The sequence below is a fragment of the Pseudophryne corroboree genome, chromosome 4 (genome assembly GCF_028390025.1).
Source record: "Pseudophryne corroboree isolate aPseCor3 chromosome 4, aPseCor3.hap2, whole genome shotgun sequence".
Lineage (NCBI taxonomy): Eukaryota > Metazoa > Chordata > Amphibia > Anura > Myobatrachidae > Pseudophryne > Pseudophryne corroboree.
In genome coordinates, this window is record NC_086447.1 from 235389193 (window position 1) to 235405710 (window position 16518).

The following is a 16518-nucleotide window of genomic DNA, read 5'->3' on the forward strand; positions in this document are numbered from 1 at the left end:
CTGGGGGCCCCTGTTGGGCGTGGATACACCATGGGGTGTGTAAAGTGCTGCTTTTCAAAGCTATTTCTGCTTGGCAGCAGTTCTGCCCGCAGGATTTAACCACTTAACGTACGATTTTTCCATTCAGAGCCATTCAAAAAATTGTTTTGTTATTTTTTCAATTTAATGTAGTTTAAAAAGTATTTTTTAAATATCTAAATAATATATTTATGCACATTTGCAGAACGTATCTCAAAAACTGGGGGACACAGTGGGGTAGCGCAGCCAGATGTGCTCTGACACTTAAGTGATTAAAAGATCAACAATATTATGGGTGTGGATCATTAGATTGACAGTGTCTAGGTCGACAATGTTTAGGTCGACCACTATAGGTCGACAGTCACTAGGTCAACAGGGGTTGAAGGTCAACATGTTCTAGGTTGACAGGTCAAAAGGTCAACATGAGTTTTTCATGTTTTTTTGGTGTCGTTTTCTCCGTACAGTGACCGGGAAACCCAATTAGTGCACCGTGTCCCCTCGCTTCGCTCGCCATGCTTCGGGCAAGGTGCCTCACTCCGCTGCCGCTGCGCTTGGCACAGGTTACTATTCCCAATCGTAGTCCGCGTGGATCGGTAAGTATGAAAAAGTTCAAAAAAAGAAAAAAATTAACTCATGTCGACCTTTTGACCTGTCGACCTAGAACATGTCGACCTAGAAACCCTGTCGATGTTGAAAACATGTCGACCTATAGTGGTCGACCTAAACATTGTCGACCTAGGCACTGTCGATCTTCAGACCAGATCCCCAATATTATATGCAAAACTCTCCAGGTTTTGCATTTGCCACTGCCATTTTAAATCCTGCACTGAGAACCGTCACCCAGCATCTGTTTTAAAAGCTGCAGTAAATATAACCCCATGATTTTGCTACACACAGTGGAAGTACCTGCCTCTGCTGTAAGCAACAAGCTACACATCTCCCACATTGGAACAAATGTGTAAATCGCTGGACAGTGAGACATGGGACCAGGCCCGCCATCAGGGGGGTGCTGCGGGCACAGCTGTCCCGGGCCCTCTAACAGAGAGGAGAGGGCCCGGGCTGCTCATGCCATCGCCCTCCCGCCGCGATGCTTCACCCATTTTTCATTACCGAGTTCTGGCACTGTCACAGGAGGGGGCGAGGATGCTGTAAGCTTCTATTGTAAACATCCCTCCAAAAATGGGCGCCGCCTCAGAGGAGACAGTTATTAAAGATACTAGAGGAGGCTCCTCTAGTATCTTTAATAACTGTCTCCTCTGAGGCGGTGGCCATTTTGGCAGGCACTTTTCAATAGGAGCTTGCAGCGTACTCTCCCTTTCATGTGACAGTGCCAGATCTCGGTCATGAAAATGGGCGGGGCCACATGAAATGAAGGGGGCGAAGCTACACAGGACCAGGCTGCTACCACATCTGCTACAGCTCCGGCCAGCCTGTGATAGGTAAGTTGAGGGAGAGTGAGTGGTGGGAGAGAGAAAGTGCGTGTGAGTGTGTGTGTGTATGTGTATGTGTATCTGTGTGTGAATGTTTGTATGTATATATATATATATATATATATATATATATATATCTATCACACAGGGGGGGGGGGATATAGCGACCAGTGGTGTCTAAGAGAGATGCAGTAGAAATAGTTGGATAAAAATATATAATATATAATATAATTTGTGCTAAAAGAATAATCAGAAAGGGTGGATCTATAAAAAAAATTAATAAGTACAATTTTAAGACATAAAAATTGATTTAAGATAAAATTTGAGCAGAAAACTTTAAAAAATGGGATAAAAACAATATACACAATACAATATAATACCAGTTAAAAAATATAAAAAGATTTTAGCTTAACTTGGTATGAGGTCACTGCCAGGTTGCCCAACACGTTTCGTCATTCAGACTTCATCAAGGGGTAAAGGTAGAATGGGACCAGGCTTCTATTTATACCAGTACTAATCTCATAGTGATTGTGACATCACTTCCTGTTAATTTGACCATGGTAATGTAAAACAGACTAAGAACATCTAGTTACAATTAATCAATAGTCTCATTTCGTAGTATATATGTATATGATGTTAAAACAGTGTTTAGAAAGCAGGTTTGGTGTATGAGAGCTTTGGAAAACTCTCATAAAGATGCGCCGGCGGATCTTCCGCCCCACTTCTGGTTCTCTGTCGTCGCGTCACTTCCGCCCCACTTCCGTAACGCGGCCGCGCATGCGCCCGCGGCTTCCACTACTTCTTATAGACCAGCAGCATTTAGGCAGACTTCTCCCAGGGAATTCATTGCGGCGGCCATCTTTGTATAGATTTTTACATAGACTTCTTCATACGGCGGCCATGCTTATGAAGTTCATGTCCAGGGACATTATTGTTGATCCTCCGGTTTGTTAGACATAAAAATAGATCAGAGAGGGGGTTAATCAGTAGATAAATTTTATCAGGCTGGTGACAATAAGTTTTTGATAAAATAGACCACTATGGAAAATAAATAAATAAGTGGACTTTAGAATGAATGGTTATATAGTTGTATGGATATGAATGTGAATAAATTACCATTAAGGTGCAAGGTGCAAGATAAATTTTAAGGTGCATGGTGCTAGATAAGTTTCTTACGCATATGAATAATATAAGGTGCAGATTATGTGAATCAATAATGGTATAGCAGTGATCATTATGACATGCTCATGTAGGCTTTTACAATCAGTTTGGTTACAGTACCTGATCTTCCCAGGTGGTCTCCCTGTTCTGGTACTGATCAGGCCCGACACTGCTTCGCTTCCAAGATCGGGCGAGATTGGGCCTTTCCAGTGTGGTTTGACTGTAATAATGAATACTTACCATACATGTGTCATAATTATACCATCACTATAAACATAAAGTGATGTGGGGTTTAAAATGGAACAGGGGGGGGGAGGGGCGGGGTGCTATGCGGGGTGTGATAAGAGAACTACAGTGAAACTAGTGTGAATATTGGGGTGGGGGATGGAGGGAAGGGAGGGGCTAGGGAAGGGGGTGTGCTAGAATTGTTAAGGATCCAAACCGTGATGACACCACGGCCGTGTAAATTCACAGGAACGGAGCAATTCCATAATAATCATTAAATCCCCTCGGATGGAGTGTTTGCAGTTGAAAAATCCAATACATTTCTCTACGTGAGAGTTTATTGGCAAGGTCGCCACCTCTTTCTCCCAGCTTAACAAGTTCAATTGCTTTGAAAGTCAATGCCTCCGGGTTGGAATTATGTGCAATGTTAAAGTGTTTGGATACTGCATGATTCTCCATTTTATTCTTTATATTACGGACATGTTCTTGTATCCTTATTTTCAGTGGTCTCTTTGTTTTTCCCACATATTGTTTTCCGCACTCGCATTCTAATAAATAAATCACGGATTGTGTATTACAGTTTATGAAGTCTTTAATCTTGTACTCCTTCTTTTTTTCTGTGTCCGTAAATGTTTTCCTTACTGGGTGTAGGTACCTACAGATGTTGCATCGGCCACATTTAAAGGATCCAGTGCACTTTGGCATTCGTGACTCCTCTTCGAATTCCTTACGTAGCATGCTTGGAGCCAGCATGTCTTTCAGATTTTTTGATTTCCTGAAGACGATGTCGGGGCGAGGGGGCAGGATTTCTTTAAGGACAGGATCCATTAATAGGATTCCCCAGTGGTTACTGAGTGAGTCTCTGATGGATTTCTCATGACGGTTATAGGTAGTAATAAACGGGACGGAGTCTTTCTTGGTTTCTTTAGTTTTATACTCTAGCAGTGTTGATCTATCTAAAGCCTTTGCTTTTATGGCTGCTTCTTCCACAATATTTGCTGGGTATTCTTTGTCCTTGAATCTCTTTTTGTATGTCTCCATTTGGGTATCACATTCTTCCTGATTGCTGCAATTTCTCTTTATTCTGTTAAATTGGGAGAAGGGGATATTATTTTTCCATTTCTTCAGGTGGTTACTTTTATAATGCAGGTAACTGTTCGTGTCAACTTGCTTGATGTAGTTCTTAGTTTCAACTCTTCCTTCCATCCCCATTAAGATCACATCGAGGAATTCAATCGACTCTTTGTTGATCTTAGATGTGAAAATGAGATTCATCTCGTTGGTGCTCAGGAATTCCAGGAATTTATAAAAACATTCTTCAGTGCCGTCCCACACAATTAAAATGTCATCTATGTAACGACGATAAAAGATAATGTGATTCTTAAAATCATGGTTACCATAGATAAAATCCTTCTCCCAGCTACCCATAAAAAGATTTGCGAAACTCGGTGCAAAAATCGTGCCCATTGCAGTCCCACAGCGTTGTAAATAAAAATGATCTAAAAACTTAAAATAGTTGTGCTGAAGAATAAAATACATGACATCACATATAAAATCTTTATGGATGGCTGTTAGTGAGGTGTCATTTTCCATAAATTCTCTGCATGATGTTACACCTTTCTCGTGGTCTATACATGTGTATAATGATTGCACATCTATTGTTGCCCACCTATAGGTGTCTTTCCATTCAAAATCTTTCAGGGAGTTCAACACAGCAGTAGTGTCCTTTAAATATGATGGTAGCTCTTTCACATAGGTTTTTAAGAAGACATCAACGTACTCTGATAAATTAGATGTGAGTGAATCAATGCCCGCCACAATAGGTCTTCCAGGCGGGTTTGTCAGATTCTTGTGAATTTTGGGCAAGAAATAAAAGATAGGGGTAGTGGGGTCTGATTTCATTAAAAATTGGAATTCTCCCTTTGTAATAATCTCTGTACGTAGACCGTGTAATAAAAGTGTTCTTAATTCTCCAACAAAAGCATCTTTGGGGTCGCCAGACAGTTTTGTGTAAGAAACATCGTCTCCCAATAGTCTCAGTGCTTCCTTAGTATATTTCTCACGGTCCATGATAACCAGCCCCCCCCCCCTTTATCAGCTTGTTTTATAACGATTCCCTGATTTTTCTGCAACTTTTTCAAAGCCTCACTCTCTTGATTGGTGACGTTCTTCTCCTTAATTTTTTTCTAAGTTGGTCTCACACAAGTCCTTTTTTACCAACTCATAAAAAATGCTTACATTACTCCCCTTTGACTCCAATGGATAAAATTTAGAGGTCGGTTTTAAACCTGATTTCGACTGACTCTCAAAATTGCTGATTAACAGCATCCTCTTTCCTTAGAAAATGTCTTTTCAATGTAAATTTTCTGATAAATTTGTTTAGGTCAATAAAGGTCTCAAACTTGTTAAGACCCCCCGTGGGTGCAAACGTAAGGCCTTTGTTAAGTAAGGATATTTCCGGTTTCGATAAGATATGTTGTGATAGATTGAAGATTCCTTTGTCCTTTATTTCCGTCATTAGAATGTTCTTTTTTTGTTCTCGTTCCCTCCTACTGCCCCGTTTTCCTCTACTTCTACATATCTTCTTTGAGAGGTGATGCAAGGCGGACATCTTCCGTTAGGGGATTTCTTGTGGCTTCTTTTGGTCTTGTTCCTGTTCTTTGGGCTAAAAAACTCTGATCACTTTTGGAGTTGAGTCTTTGTAGTGCTGTAAATCTGTTCTGCATCCTTAGTGTAGGAGATGGTGTATTTGTTTCCGGATTCCGTAGTGGTTTTCCTTTGACTGGTACAGTTCTCCAGTATTGTCTATCTGTTCAATTTATTTGTTGGTTCATAGTTCCAAACCTGCTCCAATTCTTCATTCTTCCTTGTTCATAGTCTGTTTTGTCCCTGAGGAACTTTTTTTCTTTGTTCTTAGTAGCCTCTTCTTCAATATGTTCCATTTTTCTGTAAAGAACCTTTTCATTAATCTTGTAATCCTCTTTCTCTTTAAAGGGTTCAAGTTCTGTATCTTTACACTTGATGTTCTTCTCTAATTCTAAGAGGGAGTTCTTCTTTTTCCTCAATCAAAAGTTTCATTAGGTCAATGGAACAATTGTGTAGTGTTTTATCCCATTTTTCTAAAAAGGCTGCATCTAGGTTACCGAATGTAGGTTGTTTTAGGAGTCTAAGCCCCCTTGGAATTCTATCGACCGAAATATAGTGCTCTAGGCCCTTAATATCCCACCATGTTTTCACTTCTTTGGTGAGGAGTCTTTCTATGCCCCAAAACAGTTCATCTAAATCACCTGGTGGGGAAGGTTCACTAGATTGCTGTTTCTCATTAAATATTTTTTGGCACCAGTTTTGTCTTTTGGTCGCCCGATCTGAGTTTCTCCACATTCTAAATAAGTTGTAGTGCACCAGGCAGCAAATAAAAATTAATACCAGAGAACTTAAAGAAAAGAGAGAATATTGCGCCACTTGTGTACAACAATAATAAACAATTTAGGTATCGAAGGTATGAATATACCTGAAATTAAATGACACTCCCTAGAGGCTCATGCAGGGCGTCAGCTGGCCCCCAAAAACAGGGATGGTGGTTCCCTGTAGCACGAAATTAATAACACACAGGGGAGGTGGGGGATATAGCGACCAGTGGTGTTTAAGAGAGATGCAGTAGAAATAGTTGGATAAAAATATATAACATATAATATAATTTGTGCTAAAAGAATAATCAGAAAGGGTGGATCTATAAAAAAATTTAATAAGTACAATTTTAAGACATAAAAATTGATTTAAGATAAAATGTGAGCAGAAAACTCTTTAAAAAATTAGATAAAAACAATATACACAATACAATATAATACCAGTTAAAAAATATAAAAAGATTTTAGCTTAACTTGGTATGAGGTCACTGCCAGGTTATCCAACACGTTTCGTCATTCAGACTTCATCAAGGGGTAAAGGTAGAATGGGACCAGGCTTCTATTTATACCAGTACTAATCTCATAGTGATTGTGACATCACTTCCTGTTAATTTGACCATGGTAATGTAAAACAGACTAAGAACATCTAGTTACAATTAATCAATAGTCTCATTTCGTAGTATATATGTATATGATGTTAAAACAGTGTTTAGAAAGCAGGTTTGGTGTATGAGAGCTTTGGAAAACTCTCATAAAGATGCGCCGGCGGATCTTCCGCCCCACTTCTGGTTCTCTGTCGTCGCGTCACTTCCGCCCCACTTCCGGAACGCGACCGCGCATGCGCCCGCGGCTTCCACTACTTCTTCTAGACCAGCAGCACTTAGGCAGACTTCTCCCAGGGAATTCATTGCGGCGGCCATCTTTGTATAGATTTTTACATAGACTTCTTCATACGGCGGCCATGCTTATGAAGTTCATGTCCAGGGACATTATTGTTGATCCTCCGGTTTGTTAGACATAAAAATAGATCAGAAAGGGAGTTAATCAGTAGATAAATTTTATCAGGCTGGTGACAATAAGTTTTTGATAAAATAGACCACTATGGAAAATAAATAAATAAGTGGACTTTAGAATGAATGGTTATATAGTTGTATGGATATATATATATATATATATATATATATATACACGCACACACACATACTGTGTATATATATATATATATATATATATATATATGTTTTTTTTATTTGTTTTTTGGTGGGGGGGCTCTGCCTATTTTGTGAGTCCCAGGCCCCAGAATTTCTAATGGCAGCCTTGCATTATTGGACTGTCCTGGCAACATTTAAATGGTTGAGAAGTATGGGTAAGGACCCTATTTGGAGATGGATGCAGATCGCTGCATACGCAGCCAGATCTGCGGCCATCTTCCCACATGCTGGGCGCCGCCCAGCACAGGGCAAGGCCGCCCAGCATGTGTGACAGGCTGCCTCCCGATGTGTCCACAATTACATGTCCGACGCATCTAATTAAGGTTGACCCCTGACTGTGCAGCTTGGCTGCGCTGTCAGGCGGTCCGACATTTTTTTAATCAGAGCTGTTGTGTGTGATGTCATGCAGCTCCCCCCAAAATGCTCCTGGTCTGCCTCCATTCTGCCCGCCCCCACCCCCCCCAACACCACATCGCAGCCCTGCGAATGGCCGCTACTCTCAATCACACTGTGCCAACATCCTTCTGGAATGCAGCCACAATGTGTAAGGTCGCGCACTCGCAATGCAACCAGTGCGTGTGCGCACACCACTCGAATGCAAATTCTGCATAAAGACGCGTGACTGAATTGCGGTCTGAATGACCCCCTATGTCTTGATCTAATGTCCTATAGGTATATTTCCACTATAGTGAGGAGAATGGGAAAATGCAGACTATGCTGCTGTTGTATACACTCCTTTCTTGAAAATGAACTTGCCCTATGTGTGTATTAAAGCTCTTAAGACTTTAAGGATTAAAGCCCCATACACACTAGAAGATATGAAAGATGAAAGATATTGGTGAACAATTTCCCTTGAGCTGGGAAGGTATAGATCATGAAAGATATTGTGCATACACACTGAACGATTTTATGAAAGATATGAAAGACGAAAGATATCGGCTAAATCTTCTAGGACACGTAATTTAAATAACGGGCTGGTATAAAACATTAAATTTAAATAAAGAGGGAAGGTGGGCATGACTACTGGGGGGGATATAAATAATGTAAGCCATTTTAAAATCCTTGCATTTATGCTATGCTGCTGGTTTGGTACCTACTGAACTTTGTTGCTTTGCTCTCTCTCTCTCTACATACATACATACATATATACATACATATATATATATATATATATATATATATATATATATACACATATATATATATATGCATGTATATATACAATGGTGGCCAGTGGCCTAAAATACTCACAACTACTTGTGTTGTGCAGGAGCACAGTTTCCCACTTAATTACTTGTTCATTATGCTGAAAATGGCGAAAGGGAAGTGTCATGTAGTGGATAAATGATAATATCGTTCATGTCGTTCATCATTAACGGCATACACACTGAACGATATGCACAACCGACATGAACGATATTGTATAAATTGACCTGCATGTCCAACGAAGACAATGATGCTCATTAATGACGCACGGGAGTGCACATCACTAACAATATTGAGCGTACACACCAGACGATATCTTGAACGATATCTTTAAAAATATCTTCTAGTGTGTAGGGGGCTTAACCCCAACACAGTGATTACAAATTCACATAGCAATACTAACTTTCATTTGTATCCATCCACTAATATATTGTATACATTGCCATTACCTAAGTTTGAACGACCATAGAGCTGGAGTTTAACTTTTCTTATAAAGGCAACTCAGACCTATGCATGTTATTTAAAATGTAATTGAACTTTCCTCAGTTGGGTACAAACTCCAACCAGTTCTGGAAGAAACACAGTATATAATATTGCATGATTAGGTTCCTAAGTTTGAGTGAAAACTAGAAGTCAACAGTGGCAGAACCTTTAGTAAGATCAGCCACCCCCAGTGAGCACAATTACTTCACGCTGGAAGTGTTCTCTGCTAATCACACACTGGAGAGGCAGTCCCAGGGGAAGAAGTTTTCTCCTACTGGGACTGCCAGAGACCAATGCCAACAGTAAGCCACCCTCTACCAACAGCCGAAGGCCACATACACACACGTCCCCACCACTCCTCTGACAAGGATGGAACTGCTGCTGGGAGGCAATCACAAATCTATAGGTATGTAGAGAGCCCTGCATTGCATAGGGAGCACTAGTTGCACCCTTTTCATTAACATACAGTATATGGAGAAATTTACTAAGAATCATTTTGGGATGCGATCCTTAATTGCCACTTATCACCGGAATGCTTTGCATCTCAAATCGCACATTTGTGTTGTGCTGAATCATATTGTCCAATGGTGATAGGAATCATTTTGTTGTGTGTTGGGTGGTGCAAATGTAGCTGTGATAAAGCAGCGTGTTTGTTGTGAAGCCTGTATGGATCAGTGAAATCCGTGCAGGCTTTTGTGTTTATAGTGAATTTATGGCATTTTAGAAAAAAAATGGTGTGGGGGTCCCCCCAAATGCATAACCAACACCAGGCTGTGTAAGCCGGTACAGGTTCAGGTAATGAGGGAGGAAAATAAAGGGGGACCTCTGTGCATTTTCCCCTGTATTTCCAGGAATAGGACCGGTTCAACAGCCCGTTGATGGTTTATTCAAATATGGGTGACCCTTATGCCATTTTCCCAGTATTTTTTGAACCAGGACTGCCTCACACAGCCCGGTGCTGGTTACGCTTTTGGGGGGTACCCAACACTGTTTCTTTTCTAAAATTAACTTTTTACTTAACTTAGAAAACAAAAGCCTGCATGGATCTCACTGATCGGTGCAGGCTACGCAGCAATCACGCTTGTTAAAAGCAAGTGCATTGATTTGGTGAATTAAGGTGCGATTTTGGGGTGAGTTTGACGAATTTGTAACAATGATTCTTAGTAAATCCATGATTTGCATTGGTGCCAACTAGTGATGAGCGGGTTCGGTTCCTCGGAAACTGAACCCCCCCGAACTTCACCCATTTTACATGGGTCCGAGGCATACTCGGATTCTCCCGTATGGCTCGGTTAACCCGAGCGCGCCCGAACGTCATCATCCCGCTGTAGGATTCTCGCGAGATTCGGATTCTATATAAGCAGCCGCGCGTCGCCGCCATTTTCACTCGTGCATTGGAAATGTTAGGGAGAGGACGTGGCTGGCGTCCTCTCCGTTTATTAATGTTGATGCAAATATTTGTGCTTATTGCTTAATTGTAGGGACTGGGGAGCAGCTGTATATTAATATAGGAGGAGTACAGTGCAGAATTTTGCTGATCAGTGACCACCAGTTTTATCCGTTCTCTGCCTGAAAAAAACGCTCCATATCTGTGCTCAGTGTGCTGCATATATCTGTGCTCACACTGCTTTATTGTGGGGACTGGGGAGCAGCTGTATTACATAGGAGGAGTACAGTGCAGAGTTTTGCTGACAGTGACCACCAGTATACGTTGTCTGCCTGAAAAACACTCCATATCTGTGCTCAGTGTGCTGCATATATCTGTGCTCACACTGCTTAATTGCGGGGACTGGGGAGCAGCTGTATTATATAGGAGGAGTACAGTGCAGAGTTTTGCTGACAGTGACCACCAGTATACGTTGTCTGCCTGAAAAACACTCCATATCTGTGCTCAGTGTGCTGCATATATCTGTGCTCACACTGCTTTATTGTGGGGACTGGGGACCACCAGTATATTATATAGGAGGAGTACAGTGCAGAGTTTTGCTGACAGTGACCACCAGTATACGTTGTCTGCCTGAAAAACACTCCATATCTGTGCTCAGTGTGCTGCATATATCTGTGCTCACACTGCTTTATTGTGGGGACTGGGGACCACCAGTATATTATATAGGAGGAGTACAGTGCAGAGTTTTGCTGACCAGTGACCACCAGTATACGTTGTCTGCCTGAAAAACACTCCATATCTGTGCTCAGTGTGCTGCATATATCTGTGCTCACACTGCTTTATTGTGGGGACTGGGGACCACCAGTATATTATATAGGAGGAGTACAGTGCCAGAGTTTTGCTGACAGTGACCACCAGTATACGTTGTCTGCCTGAAAAACACTCCATATCTGTGCTCAGTGTGCTGCATATATCTGTGCTCACACTGCTTTATTGTGGGGACTGGGGACCACCAGTATATTATATAGGAGGAGTACAGTGCCAGAGTTTTGCTGACAGTGACCACCAGTATACGTTGTCTGCCTGAAAAACACTCCATATCTGTGCTCAGTGTGCTGCATATATCTGTGCTCACACTGCTTCATTGTGGGGACTGGGGACCAGCAGTATTATATAGGAGGAGTACAGTTCAGAGTTTTGCTGACAGTGACCACCAGTATACGTTGTCTGCCTGAAAAACACTCCATATCTGTGCTCAGTGTGCTGCATATATCTGTGCTCACACTGCTTTATTATAGGGACTGGGGACCAGCAGTATTATATAGGAGGAGTACAGTGCAGAGTTTTGCTGACAGTGACCACCAGTATATATAGCAGTATGGTACGGAAGGCCACTGCTCTACCTACCTCTGTGTCGTCAAGTATACTATCCATCTAGATTCTATACCTGTGGTGCATTTTAGTTTTGCAGTTTGCTGACAGGGACCACCGGTATATATAGCAGTACAGTACGGAAGGCCACTGCTCTACCTACCTCTGTGTCGTCAAGTATACTATCCATCTAGATTCTATACCTGTGGTGCATTTTAGTTTTGCAGTTTGCTGACAGTGACCACCAGTATATATAGCAGTACGGTACGGAAGGCCACTGCTCTACCTACCTCTGTGTCATCAAGTATACTATCCATCCATACCTGTGGTGCATTTCAGTTGTGCGCAGTATATATAGTAGTAGTCCATTTCTGGCATATAATTCCACACATTAAAAAATGGAGAACAAAAATGTGGAGGTTAAAATAGGGAAAGATCAAGATCCACTTCCACCTCGTGCTGAAGCTGCTGCCACTAGTCATGGCCGAGACGATGAAATGCCATCAACGTCGTCTGCCAAGGCCGATGCCAAATGTCATAGTAGAGAGCATGTAAAATCCAAAAAACAAAAGTTCAGTAAAATGACCCAAAAAATCAAAATTGAAAGCGTCTGATGAGAAGCGTAAACTTGCCAATATGCCATTTACGACACGGAGTGGCAAGGAACGGCTGAGGCCCTGGCCTATGTTCATGGCTAGTGGTTCAGATTCACATGAGGATGGAAGCACTCATCCTCTCGCTAGAAAAATGAAAAGACTTAAGCTGGCAAAAGCACAGCAAAGAACTGTGCGTTCTTCTAAATCACAAATCCCCAAAGAGAGTCCAATTGTGTCGGTTGCAATGCCTGACCTTGCCAACACTGGACGGGAAGAGCTTGCGCCTTCCACCATTTGCACGCCCCCTGCAAGTGCTGGAAGGAGCACCCGCAGTCCAGTTCCTGATAGTCAAATTGAAGATGTCACTGTTGAAGTACACCAGGATGAGGATATGGGTGTTGCTGGCGCTGGGGAGGAAATTGACAAAGAGGATTCTGATGGTGAGGTGGTTTGTTTAAGTCAGGCACCCGGGGAGACACCTGAATATGGCCATTGACATGCCTGGTCAAAATACAAAAAAAATCACCTCTTCGGTGTGGAATTATTTCAACACAAATGCGTACAACAGGTGTCAAGCCGTGTGTTGCCTTTGTCAAGCTGTAATAAGTAGGGGTAAGGACGTTAGCCACCTAGGAACATCCTCCCTTATACGTCACCTGGTCCGCATTCATCAGAAGTCAGTGACAAGTTCAAAAACTTTGGATGACAGCGGAAGCAGTTCACTGACCACTAAATCCCTTCCTCTTGTAACCAAGCTCCTGCAAACCACACCACCAACTCCCTCAGTGTCAATTTCCACCTTTCACAGGTAAGCCAATAGTCCTGCAGGCCATGTCACTGGCAAGTCTGACGAGTCCTCTCCTGCCTGGGATTCCTCCGATGCATCCTTGAGTGTAACGCCTACTGCTGCTGGCGCTGCTGTTGTTGCTGCTGGGAGTCGATCGTCATCCCAGAGGGGAAGTCGGAAGACCACTTGTACTACTTCCAGTAAGCAATTGACTGTCCAACAGTCCTTTGCGAGGAAGATGAAATATCACAGCAGTCATCCTGCTGCAAAGCGGATAACTCAGGTCTTGTCAGCCTGGGTGGTGAGAAAGTGGTTCCGGTATCCACCGTTAATTTACAGGCAACTAGAGACTTGTTTGAGGTACTGTGTCCCCGGTACCAAATACCATCTAGGTTCCACTTCTCTAGGCAGGCGATACCGAAAATGTACACAGACGCACGGCCGGTGCAAGGTATCTCGGCACCCTAGGCAAAACTTCAGCCTAACCCCCCCCACGAAAAAAAACACAAAACATTTGCTCTCCTTGGTGTCTGAATGCCTGTGTCTCTCACCTTTACTTACTCCTCGCATTTTACCTGCTACCCATTCGGCTCCTTCTTCCCTCTCAACCCCTGCTCCCCCCTCCCCCCCTCATTCCCCGCACCTTTCATTGCTTGTTTCACTCCCTGCCTGCATCCTTGCCCCACTGCCTACCTGATTCCTTCTCTCAGCCCCACACCTCTCACTAGCTTTCTTTTCTTTAACCCCTAGCCCCTCTCCCCAATGCGATTTCTCATCCAATGCAGCTCCTTTCCCAACATAGACATCTCAAATCAGGAGCACCACGGCAGATATGGTGGCAATTTAAACTTAGCACAGTCACTCACACAGGAGTCGCCCACTGTCGCACACATTCACACACAGCAGTCACCCAATGTCACCCACACACAGCAGTCACACAATGTCACCCACACACAGCAGTCATTCACTGGCACCCATATACAGCATTCACTCAATGTAACCCACAATGTCACCCACACACAAACAATGCACCCAGTAGTGCTCACCTAGTGCCACCTTGCACTGCGCAGCTGGCTGGGAGGAGCCCGGGAGGCAGCTGTCATCCGCAGCCGCTATGTGTTTAGCCAGATAACTGGAAAAGTGTGGTACAGTAGCTGCAGCTGGTGTGACAGCTGTTCAGCGGCTCAGGGCAGCTCAGCTCCGCTCAATGGGGGTAATTCCAAGTTGATCGCAGCAGGATTTTTGATAGCAATTGGGCAAAACCATGTGCACTGCAGGGGAGGCAGATATAACATGTGCAGAGAGAGTTAGATTTGGGTGGGTTATTTTATTTCTGTGCAGGGTAAATACTGGCTGCTTTATTTTTACACTGCAAATTAGATTGCAGATTGAATACACCCCACCCAAATCTAACTCTCTCTGCACATGTTATATCTGCCTCCCCTGCAGTGCACATGGTTTTGCCCAATTGCTAACAAAAATCCTGCTGCGATCAACTTGGAATTACCCCCAATGTCAGGATCAGCCACACAGCAGCAACAGGAAGGGCGCATGGTCATTGAGAATGTACCGGGTCCTAATGCTGTTGTGTTTTTAGTGCAAAGGGGAGGTCTTGACCCTCCTCAGCCTGGCAGCCCTGGATGGTAACAAGATGCAGGAGGTGGGGAGGCAGCGGGTAACATTTGGGAGCACAATCGCGGGAGGGGGGGGGGGGGGGGCTGGTAATGATGCGGAGAGGAGCAAGTAACATTCAGGAGCACAATTGCGCGGGGGGGGGGGGGGGGGGAGATCGCGGTGAGCGAAAAAACTTGTGGGTCCCAGGGACCCATTACTTAAAAAAAATGGGGTCCTATTCCACTGTTTCTGGGTCCCATCACACATTATAGGGGGTGAGGCAGGAGGAAGTTGGTTAGAGCTGGAGGTAGAGGGGCTAAGGACAGACAGTGCTGGGGTGGGAGTGGGTAAGTGCAGACAACAGTTGGGGCAGAACTAGGGGTAGGGAAGGGGGTAAGTGTAGACAGCAGTTGGGATTGTGCTGAGAGGGGAGGAAGGGGGTAAAGGCAGGCAGTGCTGGGGGTAGTGAGTGGCTAAGGGTAGATAGTTGGGATAGTACTGGGGTGTAAGGAGGGGGTTAGGGGCAGGCAGTACTAGGAGTAAGGGGGGGCAAGGGTGGGTAGCAGCTGGGGCAGTACTTGGGGGTAAGGAAGAGGAAAGGGTAGGTAGCCATACTATAACAGCACAAAGCTGTACAAATGAGGGGCAGCCTACATAGTGACGTGACGGGGAATGAATGTTATGTGTAACACCATCATAGCACTTAGTGGGTAACAGACAACTTGGATTGTCCTAACGCACTCCACTGACCACCAGACCAGCGCCACCGACACCCGCCGCAAGCACAGTATGCAGCACATTAACAAGAGGCAGCAGGGATCCCGGCACACTGTGCACAGAGTAAGCATGCAGCACTGAGCAGTGTGAGCACACGCAGCAGCACACCCTGATCCTGTCCCCAATCACTCCCTGATCCTGTCCCCAATCACTCCCTGATCCTGTCCCCAATCACTTCCTGTTTGTTCCTGTCCCCAATCACTCCCTGATCCTGTCCCCAATCACTCCCTGCTCCTGTCCCCAATCACTCCCTGCTCCTGTCCCCAATCACTCCCTGCTCCTGTCCCCAATCACTCCCTGTTCCTGAGTCCATGCGCTCTAATCTTATTTTTACCACATTTTAGTATTGGTACATCGCTGTGTGTGTGTGCAGCCTACACGTCACACAGTTTAAGCAGGGGTAGTTTAAGAGAGGAGAGGGTCCGTAAGCATGCTCTGTGTGGGCCCCTTCCTCTTTGGTAGCACAGTTTCTCTGACATGCGGGGGGACGCCCAGCGCAGGGCTAGTCCTCCCCGCATGTCAGGTTCCCCCTCGCACGGGTACAAAAGCATCGTATGGCGGCAATGCTTTTGCACCAGCCAAGTAGCTCCCTACCTGCGCAGCCAGTGCGTTGTGGGTCACAGTGGCTGCGTGTGACGTCACGCAGTTGCCACGTCCCGCCCCTGCAACGGTACGGACACGCCTGTGTTGTCCGGACTGTGCCCCACCAACTGCATTCTAACGCCATTGGTACGCCCCCTCCTGCTCTGTGACCGCATCTCCCTGTCAATCAGGCAGAGGCGAACGCACCAGTGAGATGTTTTCGAACCTCACTGGGTGCGTACGCTGCGCGTGCGCACAATCAA

The 16518-nt window shown here is 44.2% G+C and overlaps 1 pseudogene; it reads right to left on the reverse strand.

The window, feature by feature from the left end:
- Positions 1 to 2717: 2717 nt before the first annotated feature.
- LOC134912333 (5S ribosomal RNA) lies at positions 2718 to 2837 on the reverse strand (annotated as a pseudogene).
- Positions 2838 to 16518: the final 13681 nt, after the last annotated feature.